Source organism: Mytilus californianus, unplaced genomic scaffold, assembly GCF_021869535.1.
Source record: "Mytilus californianus isolate M0D057914Y unplaced genomic scaffold, xbMytCali1.0.p SCAF_5, whole genome shotgun sequence".
NCBI classification, from domain to species: domain Eukaryota; kingdom Metazoa; phylum Mollusca; class Bivalvia; order Mytilida; family Mytilidae; genus Mytilus; species Mytilus californianus.
Genome location: NW_026262701.1, coordinates 83,075,890 through 83,093,068, shown reverse-complemented (window position 1 = coordinate 83,093,068; position 17,179 = coordinate 83,075,890). Strand labels below are relative to the sequence as shown.

The following is a 17,179-nucleotide window of genomic DNA, read 5'->3' as shown; positions in this document are numbered from 1 at the left end:
CAACAATGAGATCCAGCGGCGGCTACGGCTCAACAAACACAAAACGAAGATCATCATCGATGCCAACCGGGCGACCCTAAGAGCAACGCTGACCCTCGCCAGACACTATCAAGTAGACTTCAACGTTGTCAATAGCATCAACACCGTCTTGGGATTCGAGCGGCAGATTTACACGTTCGATATGATCACAAACGGCTATACGGAAGGGGAACACATTGTAAATATCATCAGCATCAACAGCATTCTGGTGAATAGTGATATCATCCATGGAAGTTATGTAAATGGTACACAGCAGTCTACCATCTACAGCTTCTTTCCCGCAGACGGTCCTGGTATGAAGATCATTCAAACCCCAAAGAATCTAGTATACTTGCCGGTGACCTTGCGAACCATCAATCGCATGCAAACGTATCTCACCGATCAAGATGGTAGGCCCATCGATTTCAGGGGTGAACATCTCACCATCCGCTTTCATCTTCGTGAGGTATAAATAAATGACTTATCACGAACATGGTTTGAGTTTGACAAAAGGTCAAGCTGATAAACTACAACGGGCGGCTAAGAAAGGTTGTCCGGTCTCCATTCGTTTGTCCCACGCAAACCTGCAAGGTGAACACAAGATGTGGCTCACCACCCGCCAGGTTCAAAAGATCGCCAAGCTCCTACAAAAGGGTACTGGTGGTATGGTCCTAGAGTTGAGTGCGACCCAATTGAAGGAAAACATGCAGAAGGTGGGTGGCTTCCTACCCATGTTGGCGGGGCTGGCAATGAGGGCACTCCCCATGTTAGCAAAAACCATTCTACCCGCCTTGGGTGTTGAAGCCTTGAGTGGTCTTGGTGGTGTAGCTGTCAACAAGTCCTTAGGGTCTGGATTGTACCTGAAACGTGGTGGATGCGTTTGCACCTTAAACCTAGTGGCAACGGTCTCTACCTCAAACCTTCAAACGCCCGGATCACCTATGGTGATGGACTCTACTTGAAGCGTGGTCAGCAATTCCACGACGGAGCTGGTCTGATCTTAGGTGCTAACAGCCCCTTCAAAAATATTCCCCTCCTCGGTATGCTCCTATAAATAAATGGATGATTTAGATTCTGGATACCGACAGACCAAAGTCGAATGTATGGAAGACCAACTCAACGCGGATATTCATAAGTATCAACGTACCTTGAAGATCGACAAACGTCTGGACAAATTTGTATCTGCAGCACTGGGTGCTTGTTCTGTAGGCAGTTTGGTGTTAACCAGCTGCACCATGAGTTCAGCTTTGACCAGTATAGGTATTATATCCTCCCTTCCCCTAGGATCCCTTGCTTGCTTGAGTGCCACTGGCGTGATGGTACTCACACTGATCTCAAGGCGTATCATAAAAAAGAAGAAAAAACACCGCGACACCTTGCAATTGGCACAGTCCACAAAATTTTTGGTTGAACAATGTATTAGTACTGCTTTGGCTGGTGATGAACAAATTGATGATGCTGAGTTTGGGAAAATCACCACCTGCCTCAAAAACTACTCCGATGAAAAAGATAAGCTCCGACAACCTTCCACCACTTTTAGTGAGGGCCTTAATGCGCATGCGCCGTAAAAAACGTCACACATCATTCCGTTACACTTCACTCCACACATCGTTTCACGATGTGCTCCATTCCGCTTCACTTCATGATGTGCTCCGTTTCAAGCATAAAAAAAAAAACTTTTCCAATCCGGCAAAAATGTCGGATCGGAAAAATTTTTGTACCCCACCCGGCCCATTATTTTTTTTTTTTTTTGACTTACTTTCTCACAAGGTTGCAAGAAAAGTACTCCTGTTTGGTCTTTTTGCTGACTTCTAAGCCTGTACTTCTCACAAAGGCTCCTTCCAAGGGTTCCTTCTCTCTGTTCAGTATACTGCAAGCCCACACCCTTGTCGTTTCTCCTTCTCTGTTTTTCAAGGTGAGGATCTTACTCCTCCCAAACTTCCCATCTACTTCTACCACTTCCAGGATTTTATAAATCACTCCGATTGGGAGTTCCTTCCATTTCAGGGTTTCCAGGCTCTGGTCCTTTGCCTTTTCCTCGAAAACATTATCGTTGATAAAATCGTTGTCTGTAATTTTTGAACTTTTAAGTTCCTCCATCTTTTGTACGAAAGCCATAATTTGTTTCTACCCTAGGATTACATCCCTTTAAGGTGTCTCTACCATTGTTTGCAAAAGCCATATTTGTATTTACCCTTAGACTAATTAAAATGCTGATCCTTTTTCATTGTAAAAAAAAAAGTTGGATTTATGCTAGATTTCCCCTTAAGAATGGAAAGTGCCGCAGAATCGGCCTTTTTACACTACTGGAAAATAACATTGAACTGGAGCGAACTTAAATAGGCTGCGAAAACATATATGTAGCTCTATTATGACAATCATTTCTTTTATGATAACGATATGATTATGCACCGGTGGTTTTAAAGATTTTTCTCTGTTATATTAAACGATTATTTTTTACTAGTGTCAAGCTATCCAGCAATTCTCATCCTGTAATTCTCTTTATAAAAAGCTATCATGCAATTCCTCATCCTGCAATTAATTGCGTTTGGAAAACTACTTGAGCGCACTTCCGCTTGGTCAAAATCATGGTTTTTGACATTTTTTGTTCGAAAAAAAGGACTTATGTAGAGAATCAAAGATTTTTTATATCCAATTAATAAATTTTTAACTTTAGTTTACAGGTTTCTAACCCCTTATTTACGGTTTTGTAAAAATCATGATGACGATTCGAACAAAAAAATGTCTGTTAAGTCCATGATGTGATTCGTATCCACGCTTATTAAACCCATATTTGCGATTTTTAAACTAAGTCACATTAATGACTAAAAATGTAGATTTTGATGTAAAATAAATTTTCTCATGGAATACCGACAATACAACTTCTATTTAAAAGTTCATTCGTATTTATTATATTTATCCCACATTTGCGATTTTCATACTCATATAAACAACTTAAAATTGTAGAATTTCGATTGAAATTCATTTTCACATGTAACAGTTACTATTTAACTTTTCTATATAACTTCAGAACTCATTTTTACGATTTCTGCACTCAATTTTTTTACTGAAAAATTAAATATTTCAAGTCATCACAACATAAAATAACAAAAATATTTTTTTTTCTTTCAACTTCTTAATTCACATCTGCGATTTCGTAACCCATATTTACGACTTAAATGTATAACATCGACGTTAAACTTACCTTTACATCTATTACTGACAATAGAATTTCTGTTTACATCAAAACATTTGTGACCTTTCGAAAATTGTTAACAACAAAACAACTCACAATATTGAAGCAAAACAAAAATTTGCATCTTTGAAATGTATACTTGACCAGTAATTCACATTTGAGATGTCTAAAAATCTATTTATCTATAATACAGTATGATAGTATCCAAATTATGGCAAAACAAGTCTTATGAAATTTTTCCGGCCTTTAAGAATGCTTACCCCAGAAATTCTTTGCTATTCCGTTGTAGTACTATCCAATACTATTTTTTAAAGCAGAGTATGTAATCCCTAGCCATAAAGAACTGCCGAAACAATGGGTTGGAAAGTGGGTACCCCTAATGCGCATTTTATAGAATTTGCCTTTTTTCCATGTTTCGGACGAAATATTTTGGTTCATTAGACTTGTTTTGTCAAAATTTGGATACAATCATACTGAATTATAGATAAAAAGCTTTTTAGACATCTCAAATATGAATTACTGGTCAAGTATGCATTTCAAAGTTGCAAGTTTTGACTCAATATTGTGAGTTGTTATGTCGTTAACAATTTTCAAAAGGTCACAAATACGAGTTTTGATGTAAACAGAAATTCTATTGTCAGTAATAGATGTAAAGATAAGTTTAACATCGATTTTATACATTTAAGTCGTATATGGGTTACAAAATCGCAAATGTGAGTTAAGATGTTGAAAGAAAAAAAATATGATTTCGTTACTTTATGTTGCGATGACTTCAAATATTTAATTTTTCGGTCAAAAATATGAGTAAAAAAAATTGAAAAAATGAGTTCTGAATCTGTATAGAAATGTTAAAAAGTCGGTTTTACATGTGATAATGAATTCAAACCGAAATTCTACATTTTCAAGTTGTTTATATGAGTAAGAAAATCGCAAATGTGGGATAAATCGGCGTAAATACGAATAATATCATATGGACTAAATACATCTCAACTTAATGGAATCGTCAACATGATTTATCTTTTAAAAATTTCTGGTTACAAAACTGTAAATGTGAGTTACAAAATCACAAACGTGAGTTATGAAGTTTTAAATAGAAGTTTTATTGTCGGTATTCCATGAGAAAATTAATTTTACATCAAAATTCTACATTTTTTAGTCGTTAATGTGAGTTTAAAAATCGCTATTTTGGTTAAATAAGCCTGTATACGAATTAAATCATGGACATAACAGAAAATAATTTGTTTGAATCGTCATCATAATTTTTTTTAAATGTAAATGTTAGGTACAAAACCGTAAATGTGGGGTTGGAAATCTGTAAACTAAAATTAAAAATTTGTTAATTGGATATAAAAATCTTTGATTTTCTATATCAGTCTTTTTTTTCGAACAAAAAAAGTCTAAAACCATAATTTTGAAAAAAATAGAATTGTCCCTCGAGTAGTTTTCCAAACGCAATTGCAGGATGACGAATTGCAGGATAGCTTTTTATAAAGAGAATTGCAGGATGAGAATTGCTGGATAGCTTGACACCAGTCATCCAATCTTTACCACAAAAGATACTTTTATGAATAACTACTTATCAGTTCGATACAGGTTTGTTTTAAAGGTGTCAATATAAATTAGATAAATATAGAATTATTATATATATATGTGCAATTTTCAGATAGGCTGAATGATTAAATAGCTATATTAAATATTGAAATTTTGAAAACACATGGAAAAATTCTAATTTTATTTTCAGATTTTTTCCACTGACCTGAATAACTCACAAGCTTCCCTTCGACAATTAAAAAAAATCTTATTAATTTTTTTTTTTTTTTTTTTGTATTTGACAATATTTATGAATCTTTTCTTATTTGAGAAAAGTCAACTTCTTATAAAACATAATTAAAGAGATAATATGATTGCTAATTAGACAACTTTCCACAAGGTACCAAATGAAGTAGAAGTTAAAAACTACAAGTGTATATTGAATTTTGGACATTTTGATTCCGTGCATAATCTAGCTCTGGTTCTTACTGGCGCCTACCGTTCACAATCTTTAGATATAAGTGGATGTGGTATGAGTGCCAATGATACAACTCTCCCTCCAAATCACAATTTGTAAAAGTAAACCATTATAGGTCAAAGTACGGCCTTCAACACGGGGCCTTAGCTCACAGCGAACAGCAAGCTTTAGAGGGTCCCAAAAATGACTAGTGTAAAACCATTCGAACAGGAAAACCAACGGTCTAATCTATATTTGTTTGCTTGATAAAATGGAAAAAAAAAAGAACAATCGCCACAATCACAAACAATTGTGTTTGAGTTCATTGTCATTTATATATAGATACATCATTATCTCTGTTTAGAAACAGATTAACAAATTTGATATGTAAATTGTCAGGTGATTGTATAAACGTGCACAATTTTATGTTACGTCATATTTTCAAAAATAATTTTTGTAGGCCATAATTGATTAAAATTTTCCACTAGCATTCTTGCACACTAAAGTACATATGACATAGTAGGCGCAGGACATTTTAGCAAAACAGTGGACATTTAGGGCCAACATTATAGCCCATTTTAAAGCCGAATTAGTCCATTCACCTGTATTGTCGATAGACCACGAAAACCAGTTCGCGAAAACTGAAAGATATCCGAGTTACACATGTATGTGTATATTATTTTCTTTTTTCCAAAAGCAATACAGCTTAGGGAGCTACCATTTGATTTTTATGGAGGGCTAGGATGAAATTTGAAAAAAGGCAGGACAGGAGTTTTGAGTAAAAAAAAAAGGCAGGATGAGCAACATGGCAAAAAAAAAGGCAGGATGAGCAACATGGCAAAACAAAAAAGGCAGGATAAACTAATAAAAAAAGGCAGGACCGAATAGAGTGAAAAAAAGGCAGAACAGAGATTACAACTAAAACAATGCAGGAGAAAACAATATTACGATAAATAATACTTACCCTTTTATTTATTTTTGTTATATCTGGTTGAATATGGATATAAATGTTGACGAAACAAACCAAGGGAAATAAAATACAATGTGTGACGTTTACTCACAGGCACTTGTCTCTAAAAAAAGGTACCTATGTACATATGTTCCTTAATATAACACAGTATATAGGTAAAAAAATTAGAGACAAGGGCAAGTATACTAAATACAGCTATTATTGGAGCAATGTATATAAACTATAGTATGATAAACATGATTAAAAAAGTTGCTCATATATGAACTAGAAATGATAACCGGTGATTTTTACAGTTTTGAAGCAGATTAAAACCAATTAGTGTGCACAGTAATCAGATTGAGACTTTATAAGTGCTGCATTTTAATGAACATGACATATTAATGTTGGCCTGTTTTGAAATTAAAATCTATCATGCTATGATAAATAAATATATATAAATTTTCTGTTACCAAAATGGGTATTGATAATTTATTTTTTTTGCTAAATTAGGTTAAAAATCTGGCCTTTAAATGTGACTCTACTTTGGCGCTAACGTCCGATGTTTTTTTTCATTAAAACTTCCCAAGGCAAATATTTGGCCTGTGACATAATACAGTGCAAATGTTTCAGGAAAAAAGTATCAGTATTTGTGAATTCAAAAACTGTGATTTCGTATTTTTTCGCTGTTCCTTTGCTTTTAACGTGTGCGTGTAGTGATTTTGGGCACACCATATCCTTTCTTTTCAATTATATACTCCCTTTTATGACGGTCAACAATATGTATTTTTGTCTTTCTATTAATTTCGAAAAATAATCTCCAAGATTTTAATGCAGTCATTCAAAGTTGTCTTTAAATGGATATGGCGCTTTTATTCCAGATTCTTACAGTGTTTGTGTTCATACATGGTTAATAAAAAAAACTAAGTCAACAAAAAAGATTTTGTTTAGGCAAGCGCCAGTAAGGACATGGAGGAGGTCTAGCTGTCCTTCTCTTCTTTCAGTTTCTATCAGTCCTTCATGATTAATTGAGGATTGTTTGCCTGGCATCAACTATAAAATTTGCCGCATGATTTGCAATTTACAAACTACCCCCCCCCCCCCCCCCCCCCAAAAAAAAAAAAATAGTGTGTGTGTGTAAAGAATAACATTTAGATAAAACCATATTCATTTGATAACCATAAAAGTTAAAGGTATAAAATAGGAACCAGAGCATATTCTTGTAGCATATTCTTAAAACCCTAAACTATATTGCATGGAACGTGGCAATTGATTCCAACGTAAAAATCGACGAACATCAGACCGGAAGCCTTGCAGGCGGAACATCCTGAATACTCGTCTCTTAAAAAGGTGAGAATTCAAGAGGAAATAAAAGAAAAACAGAGGTCGACGAAAACTGGCGACAAAATAGCAAGATGAAAAAAACATGACCAAAGAAAAAAAATAACGTAACATAACGGATTTCGATTTGATTTAATCCAGTAAATAGCTAAAAGGTTTTAACGGTATTAAACCTTGGAAAAAATAACTACTGTTTGCTGTAGTTATATGGGGACAAATTCTCAAACAGGTCAATTCTAAAACTGTATTCAGTAAGGTAGAAAACAACATTTTATGTTCGATAGTTTCCGCTGAAGTGTAACATAGGATCAATGTGGCCCATGTACCAGTTTGATATTACCTCTGCAGTTTAGCATACTTTGATGGAGGCAACATTGGAGTATATATAAGATGTTTGAGTCATTAAGACACCCGACAAAACGACCTTGTAACGACTAAAATTAAGGGGAGTTGTTCTACTTCTGCCAAGCAGATATTCTAATTTATCGGCATAGCAAGTATAGTTTATGGACAATTGGGCTGATATACTATATATATATATATATAGCTATGGAACTTTTAGTTTCATTTACATGCATCTTAGTTGATTTTCCTGAATTAAACAATAGTCGCCTCTTGTCTGTGTGTATAATTTAGGACCGATATATAGCAGTACTAAATGAACCGAGAAATTTGGCGCAGAAACTTTCGGTTTCGAATATCTTTTTAATACATTGTGCTTTTCTATAAAAGACTCGCTACTCCCCTGGATTTATCAGGGTAAATATGTACATAGGGTCGTTATTACATTTCGCTGTGTGTGAATGAGGTTATCTAGACTTTATATGTCATATATATGTTGACCGCCTTTGTTTAGTGTTTGTTCTCGATTATAAAATGTGTTAGTAGTATAAATTGACGAATGATATGACATACTGCTTCGTCATAGGATATGTTTGATATGTCGATAGGTCAGTGACGGATCCAGGTTTTTCAAAAAACTTTGTCGAAAAAGGGGGCGGCTGTCAAATATAAAAAAAAAATATGTACTAAAACACAGATATGTTCGGCCATAAGAGGAACCCGGACCACCTTAACTCTGAATTGATTCTATGGTCTTTCTGCGCATACAGGCCCTACATGTGTTGTCAAGTATCGACTGCTTTTAACCATGTTGGAGACGCTGGGCGCCTAAGGTTCCATTTGACTTTATCTATTTCAAATGTATTTTGAAAGTGATAATGAATGGAAATCGTTTCAGTTGACTCACCTTTTTTAGTCGGAATTTTTTTATTTAGATGACATTCTGCTCACAACAGTAATGGCATTTTTAGTCAAAAACAATATATCGTTATTTTCAAATTTAAAGTTTGATGGCTCAGACAGTTTATTGCAAACTTTGGTTATAAACATTTCCAGGACGTATAGCTTATTTGAATGTCAAAATAAATACATATTTTACTTTGCTTTAAGAGAAAATGTGCCATCATTTATCTTATATTTAATGTGGGAATTTTGATAAAACGGCTTTTTGCTGCCAAACAATTAATTCATCCTTGACCGTGGATTCTGTTACCCTATACATCAAACATTAGATGTATAATCTGCGGAGATGTACCGAATACTTTTTAATAGACAGTCGGATCTGGGAACAGTATATCTAACGTCAATATATATGTTCCTGGTCGGATGTAAATCGCTTTGTAGGTTGGGAAAAAATGAGAGAAAAAAATTATCACAGGGTTAAATGCATAAAAAACATCTATATTGGAGCATATATTCCAGAAACCACATACCTTACAGTTGTGTGTGGAACTCGACTTAAATTAATGTTTATAACATTGAGAATGAAAACGGGGAATGTGTCAAAGAGACAATAAACCGACCAAAGAGCAGTCCAAGTCCACCCATGAGTCTTCAGCACAGCCAGAAAATCCCGCACCCGAATTCGGACTTGAACTGGCCCCTAAATAATGGTGTCTTCCCGATTGTCCCACTTTTTAAAATTACAGGTAAAAAAGTAATGAAATTTTGTGGGACAATCGGGAATATGTTTGTGGGACAATTGGGAAGCTTAAATGTGGGACAATCCGGAATTGTTTTGATAGTGATTAATTTGTTTGTATAGGGTGTAGAAGGAATAGTTACAGGTAAACAATCAGTGTACAATTGAAGTATCATCAATCATAGAATATAATATTAAGTAAAAAAACATCACATATCAATTTTTCATCCTGTCTTGTGCAAAGTCATTTATTTTCAGTTAATACCAGGCCAAGTTATTCATTTTCAAAATCCTCCTCCCCTCCCCCTTTCGAAATCAAATGGTCGTCCCCTTATTGAAAGCTAATGTAAGGACGTCATCAATAGTCTTAGAAAAGTATGATCATAAACATCGTTACCGTAAAAACTAGGATTCTACTATTACAGCATGTTTTACTAACTTACTGTATTTTGTAGAAATTAAGTCTTTGAAAAAAGGATTATACATTCTGTATATGCCTGTCCCAAGTCAGTATCGTGCCGGTATTTGAGTGGTTGTCGTTGGTTCATGTTTGTCATAATTTTTTTGGTAAATTGTTTAGTTATTTTGGCTGTTAGTTTTCTCAAATGAATTATATAAAATTTTCCATATCGGGGCATTTTATAGCCGACCATACTGTATGGGCTTTCTCATTGTTGAAGGCCATACGGTTGCCTATAAATGCTTACTTCCACATCTCCTTATTTTTATATTAGACAACTAGTACTACATAAAATTAACATTATCAATGTTCCATGTAAATGAGGAAAGGTCAGATTAACTCTGTCACAAAGACATGTACACCCTGCTACCATTCCATACACTAAAAGTATTTGACCCACTACTTATAGCATCTGAGATATGGCCTTGGCCATTGAAACTTAACCTTGTTCATAGATCCATAAAATGAGGTCGAGGTCATGTGAACGATGATGTCTGACGGACATGTAGGCATTGCAAGGATACCATATATTAGACTAGTAGCCAAGTATAGTTATCCTAGAACTTATGATAAATGAGACATTCACATGACGAAAACAAGCTATACAGTTTTTAGCAGTCACCAAACCATGAACATGAAGTCAAGGACAATGATTATATGACAGACGGGAACTTCGTAACACAATGGATCTATATACAAAATATGAGCCATCCGATTCCTCTACCCCCTGAAATATAAAGCTTTACAAATAGTTAACGGTGTTGCCGTCACCACCATCAGATTGTATTCTGTATGATAAAGAATCTTGTGTAAATGGCATCTGACTTCACTGGTAAAAGTGCAAAGACTAGTGGAAACATCTCTCCATCAACTAGTGCGTGTATAGTGTACAGCGTAATTAAGTTTTAAGTTACACTTTTCTTTAAATTGCATGGATTATATCTTAATTCATTTTAAAAACTTTCGGAAAAAAATTTAAATTAAAATCACAGTATTGATATTTGTTTTATATAAATAAACGTAAGCTTATAAATATAACTCATAAATGTTATATTATTTACTCAAAAGTGCATTAATCTGATAATATACCAAAAAAATCATATCTTATGCTTTTATAAAATTTATATTAAATAAAAGTTTGAACATGCAATAATTAATTCTTGTTTATCTAGCAAAACAAACAATATATACCTTGTTTATTTAAGAACATTTTACTTCATAAAATAATGTGGGACAATCAGAACTTTTCATGTGGGACAATCAGAACTCTAAAATTTTAAAAAGTGGGACAATCGGGAATAAACCTAAAGAATAATCTATACTACTAGATTATGGAGTGTGTGTCCGAGCGAGAACTTCTCTATGTTCATATCGTTAGGAATATTTATCAAAAAGTAGTATTTCACATTCAGCCCCATTCTTCTATTTAGTCAGACGTCAGTCGCTACCCTGATATACCCTATCTTTTGTTTTATTTTTCGGGTAATTTAAGACGGATAGCGTTTGACGTCTTTAGCCGAACAGTTTTATCATATTCACATAATTCAATTTATTGTGTGCTGGTTCATATTCTGGACGCCAGTCTTTGCTCCTTTCTAAACAAAATCCACATAACAAAAAACAAATATGAAGCTTAGAAATGGAAAAATATTAAATACTAAACTCGTTCTACACGTCTCAATCTTCAAAATCGCTTATCTAAAAATACTACCATCGCTAACATTTTTAACAATAAAAATCGTGGTTACCCTTCTATCGATAAGTGTCATGCCAAAAAATGACTTACATGTCCCCGTCTTTCCACCAACAATACGGTAAGGTCTACGTTTAATGGTCGCACATTTTCTTTAAATTTTGAAACTGATATAACTTGAAAAACAAACAGTATTATTTATTTACTCACACGAAACAAACCGGGATGCGGTATTCAGTACGTAGGTGAAACTGGACGATATTTAGCTAAACGCACGCAAGAACACCTGTATCATTTTAAAAGACCCAATACATTCAAAAGTATCATTTATCAACACCTTAAAAAGCACAATCATCCTATTAAATATTTAACAGTTCAACCTTTAGAAGTAGTAAATAAGCAGCCTGGTGAATCTCATTCAAAGTTTGTACGATCACGGAAAATAATTGAATTAAATTGGATTAAAAAATTACAGACAGTCTACCCTCTCGGTCTTAATGATAATATCACGGTAATTGATAATATATCAAGAACCAATTCTGTTAACATTTTGGATATAGTTTCTAAAACTGTTAGTAAAAACCGTTCTCATTGGCGTAGAAAAAATCGCAATCAAAGAAAATTTCGGACCAACCATACAAATATTTCGGACCTAATTTCTATTTCAAAAAACAACGGCAGACATTATCTATTAACCAAGCTCTGTTCTTTACCTATAAATAAATTAAATAAAATTTTAGAGGATTGCAACACAATTTCATATTGCAGTCCGAAGTATGAAATCGTTCAAATTATAATGGCATATTGTTATTCTAAACTGTTTCCCAAAATTGATCGCTCTGAAGATCATAAAAAAACATTTTATTAAAATTAAGTATGTCAATAAAGGTTTTGATTTTGTAAATATTGCCGGTATTTTTAACGACCATTCTGTTAAAGAACAAATTCCTGGATATTTTGATAATACTGAACTCCCTCTTATTTGTTATATTTACAAGAAATCTACCCGAAAATTTGTGTTTAATTATAGCCAAGTCTGTAAAGATGTAAATATCAGTGAAAATACACCTACGTCATGTAATTGTAGTAATTCCGAATACACTTATGGCCCATTTCCCATGTTATAACAGGAGACCTTAACATCGTTCGCGACCGAGAGTTAAAATAATTCCTCCGTAAAGGACCTAAATATCGTCCCCCGTCAATTATTAATTGGAATGAGTGTCGTAATATCATCCACGACTCACTTCGTGCTTACTGTTTGAAATGGATAAAACGGGAAAAAGCTGACAAAAAATCTTTGGACTCTCTTTTTCAATTCAGTAATGAAGATAGTTGATATACGTATACAACATTTTAAAGAACATTTTACTCTTGACAACAACCATAAATTTCCTATTTCTCGTATCAAACATAAACTAAAAGAACTAGCCAAGGAATTTGTTTTTGTCCCGGCTGATAAAGCTGCTAATAATATCATTATAGTTTGACGTAAATTTTACATTGAGGTTAAATGATGAAGACATAATCTTTCAATCAGTTTAATTGAGGTCTGGAGCTGGCATGTCAGTAACTGCTAGTAGTCTGTTGTTATTTATGTATTTATGTATTATTGTCATTTTGTTTATTTTCTTTTGTTTCCTATTCTGACATCGGACTCGGACTTCTCTTAAACTGAGTTTAACTGTGCGTACTGTTGTACGTTTGTTTTTTCTACATTGGCTAGATGTATAGGGGGAGGGTTGAGATCTCAAAAAACATGTTTAACCCCGCCGCATTTTTTGCGCCTGTCCCAAGTCAGGAGCCTCTGGCCTTTGTTAGTCTTGTATCATTTTTAATTTTAGTTTCTTGTGTATAATTTGGAGTTTGGTATGACGTCCATTATCACTGAACTAGTATACATATTTGTTTAGGGGCCAGCTGAAGGACGCCTCCGGGTGCGGGAGTTTCTCGCTGCATTGAAGACCCATTGGTGGCCTTCAGCTGTTGTCTGCTCTATGGTCGGGTTGTTGTCTCTTTGACACATTCCCCATTTCCATTCTCAATTTTATTATATAGGACAATGAAAAGTGATTTGAAACAAAGTTTACATAGATTGATGTTAGTTTAATTTGCTTTTTTTTTTCTTTTTCTTTTTTAAATAAATGAAAATATGCTTTGGCAGTCAAGTAAACATCAATTTTTTAAACCTGATCAATGATAATAGCAATAATAACTACTGTTATCATTTTTCTTTTTTATTATCATTATTATTTTACTATTTACAAATTTTCATTAAGAGGTAATACAACCATTATTTTTCCCCCAGTAATCTTTGTAAACTTGGCATTTCCTGAGAAAAAAAATGTGCAGAATTTTTATTCTTTCAAATAAAGTAATACTTGGTATGAGTAAAATTTAATCTTGTCCAGTACTACAGTAAAAATTTCTCATAATATTTCATTGCATATAAGAAAATAATCATCGCCGGAAGTAAACCAAGCAAATTTTTGTCCCTTTTTCCCAATTTACAGGCTTTAGTAACCATGTCACCTCAAGGTTCCAAAATATTTTGAAGGAACATCAAATAAAAAAGAATGGTGTATTGAAACACCCAAGATATGTGTTTATGATAAGAACAGTTTTCTGCAATGAAATGCAGGGTAAAATTCCTACAACTGTCAAAATTAAGAGAATATTTTGTTTCGACAATTTTGATATGAAACCGGCTGTGACGTACTATGTTTCGGTGGTATTTCACTTAAAGACTCTCTATTTAACAATGATTATAGTATATGATTAACTACATATTAACTAAAACATAACCATACACATTCAAATATGGAGCAAGTCAACGCAGTACTTCACTGTGAAGAATAAAAAAAAAAACTTTAATTTTTTGTAATTTTTAAATGAAAAGTACGTGGTTTAGAAGATTTTTTGAGAGACCCAGAAATACTGCCTCTAATAAGTCGCCTTAATTATTGGCTTTTTACCATTTACCTGTCAAAATATCAAACGGTAGTGAGGCGGGGTTAAACATGTTTGTAAGCGCTCAACCCTTCCCTAACCTGAGACAGTGGTGTAACAGCCCAACATAAGAACAAACTATAAAAATCAGTTGAAAAAGGCTTAACTCATCAGACCGATACAAAGCAGAAAAAACATCAAACAAAAACACAGACCGGACGTGGCAGTGTACTTATACAACCCTCATCCCTAACAACAAAAAAGACATATCTGAGAGAACTCGCAGTTATTGGCAGCTATTTCAAAGCCAATAACAATTAATAAAAAATCATGTATCAAAGACTAAAATATCAATCAGTGCACATCCAACATCCAATGGATTTAGTGTTAAGCCGTCATTAACAGTCAGAGAAAAAACATAAACTTGTGCAATGCCAAAAATAAAGGTATCGACAGATTGTAGTACCGTTAATGAGCATATGTGTATAACAATACTATTTAGTATGATTTTAATTTGATTACAAAATCAATATTTATACCAATACAAACAATATTCAAAGATATAATTACAGTGTTGAATTGGTAACCTTTTAAAATAAGTTTATTTAAAGGATTGATAAGTTTACCCAGATCGTATATAAATTTCCGGGCTCGGTAAACAACATCGCATGTTAGGCGCTAATGAAAAAATGCAATATTATGCCTTGTGAAGTTAAAGCAAAACTGTTAATGTGCAGATCTTCAATAAGAGGGGCACAGTTATTCATCATCTGAATCCGCTTGACGATCTTGTAACATAGTTTACTTTAAAATAGAATAAAATGAATATTTGCCACTTGATAAGGGACTATCCGTTATGAATTTTCCTGGGAGTTCGATATTTTTGTTATTTTTCTTTTTTTGTATCTGTAAATAACGCTTTTCTACAAGTAATAAAGAAAAGAACACTTTAAAACTGTTAAAACTAGATATTTAAAAAAAAAAAAAATTTAATTTTTTTTTCATTTAGGGGTTAAAACTGGTAATAACTATGTTTCTGTAAATTATATCTTAAAAACACTCGAAACACGAAAAGGCGAAAATGTGAAAATGAAATACGCGAAAATCATGTAAATGCGAACTTAAAAAAAAAATACATTTAGCGTATTCGCCTTCATGTTTTCGCGTTTCGCTTTATAAAATATCAAGACGAAATGGCCGCATCCGGCCGCCATATACCAAATCAAAACTTAATTGTCAATCGTACAAGAAGCTGTTAAATGACAATGCGGCTGGGCCATAACAATATTGGTTTGATTTGATAAGTCCTTCTTCTTGTATGTTTATTGTGCTGTTTTCTTAAATTATCGTTTTTTATATTAAAACTTGTAGCAACATAAAAGAAAATAAAACTAGTGTTACTTTGGTTCCTTGTGATGTTAAAGTATAATCTTTGACTCTTAATTGTTATTGGACAGATCTTCAATAAGAGGAGCACAGTAAAGTCACCACACGAATCCGCTTCACGATCTACTTTATCATTCTTTTAATGTTTTGTGAGTTTTATATGATGATCATGATCATATATGGTCTTTTCTGTAGTTTGGATACACTATTGTTATCTCGTTATGAGTAATTTATACTTAAAATTACAAAAAGGTATTTTCTAAATTTTGCCTTAAACGTTATTTCTAAAAAGCGTCTGTCAAAGTTTCCTTAAATTATAAAAAAGTTTGCAAAAGTTATTGAAGTTTATTTTTTTTTAACATCAGACTTTATTGAAATATTAACTGCAAAAATATAAGTTTATTTATCAATAAAGGTGGGGAAAATAAGAAGAAAAAAATTCTCAGATGTTTGCTTCATGACATGATCTCTTAATCATAAATAAGGTTCTGTCAAAGTTTTATAAAATTGAAGTTTGTTAAAGCAGTCGATGTCTAAACAACTTCAACCCCCAGACTATACCTTAATTTTAATTGCTCAACAATTTAAGATGGAAATATGAAAAAAAAAATTGCACTGGGTATAAAAAAGCTTCTGTCAGAGTTTGGTAAATTTCCATGAAGGTTTTACAACGTTATTGATGTCTGAAAGCTGAAATTCTATATCTTATGTATCTTATGATAACTGCAAAAAAAAAACTTAAGTTCGTAAAATACGGAAAAATATATCATCAGTCAAAATTTCCCTGTGGATACTATCTCAGATTGATCATAAAAAAGCTTATGTCCAGGTTTCATAAAATTCCATGAAGGTTTGATAAAAGTATTGACGTCTAATAAAAAAAAATAACCACTGACTCAACCTAAATATTGACGCCGCCGCCGACGACCGAATGTAGGATCGAAATATCTCGCTTCAACGATAAATTGTCTAGGCTCTGCTTCGTGTACTTATACAAAAACTATAAATACATTCGGTTTTTTAAATCCTATGGCAAACCTGAATCCTTTTTTAGATGTTAAAACATTTAATTAAGAACCACTGGCGCTCCTTTTTTTGTATTTGAGCATTTTTATTCAATTTGCTTTAATATTCAATTAATTTCTCTTAATATATAATTATGCTCTTGTTCTTATCTATTCAACTAATAATATAGTAACTGTTCTTTAAGCTTTAAGTA

General features: G+C 33.3%; 1 long non-coding RNA gene across 1 annotated transcript in view; it reads right to left on the bottom strand.

The window, feature by feature from the left end:
• The window catches only part of LOC127703201 (uncharacterized), a 41,046-nt gene that overhangs the window by 23,054 nt on the left and 813 nt on the right, over positions 1 to 17,179 (bottom strand). The gene's annotated exons all lie outside the window — the stretch shown is intronic.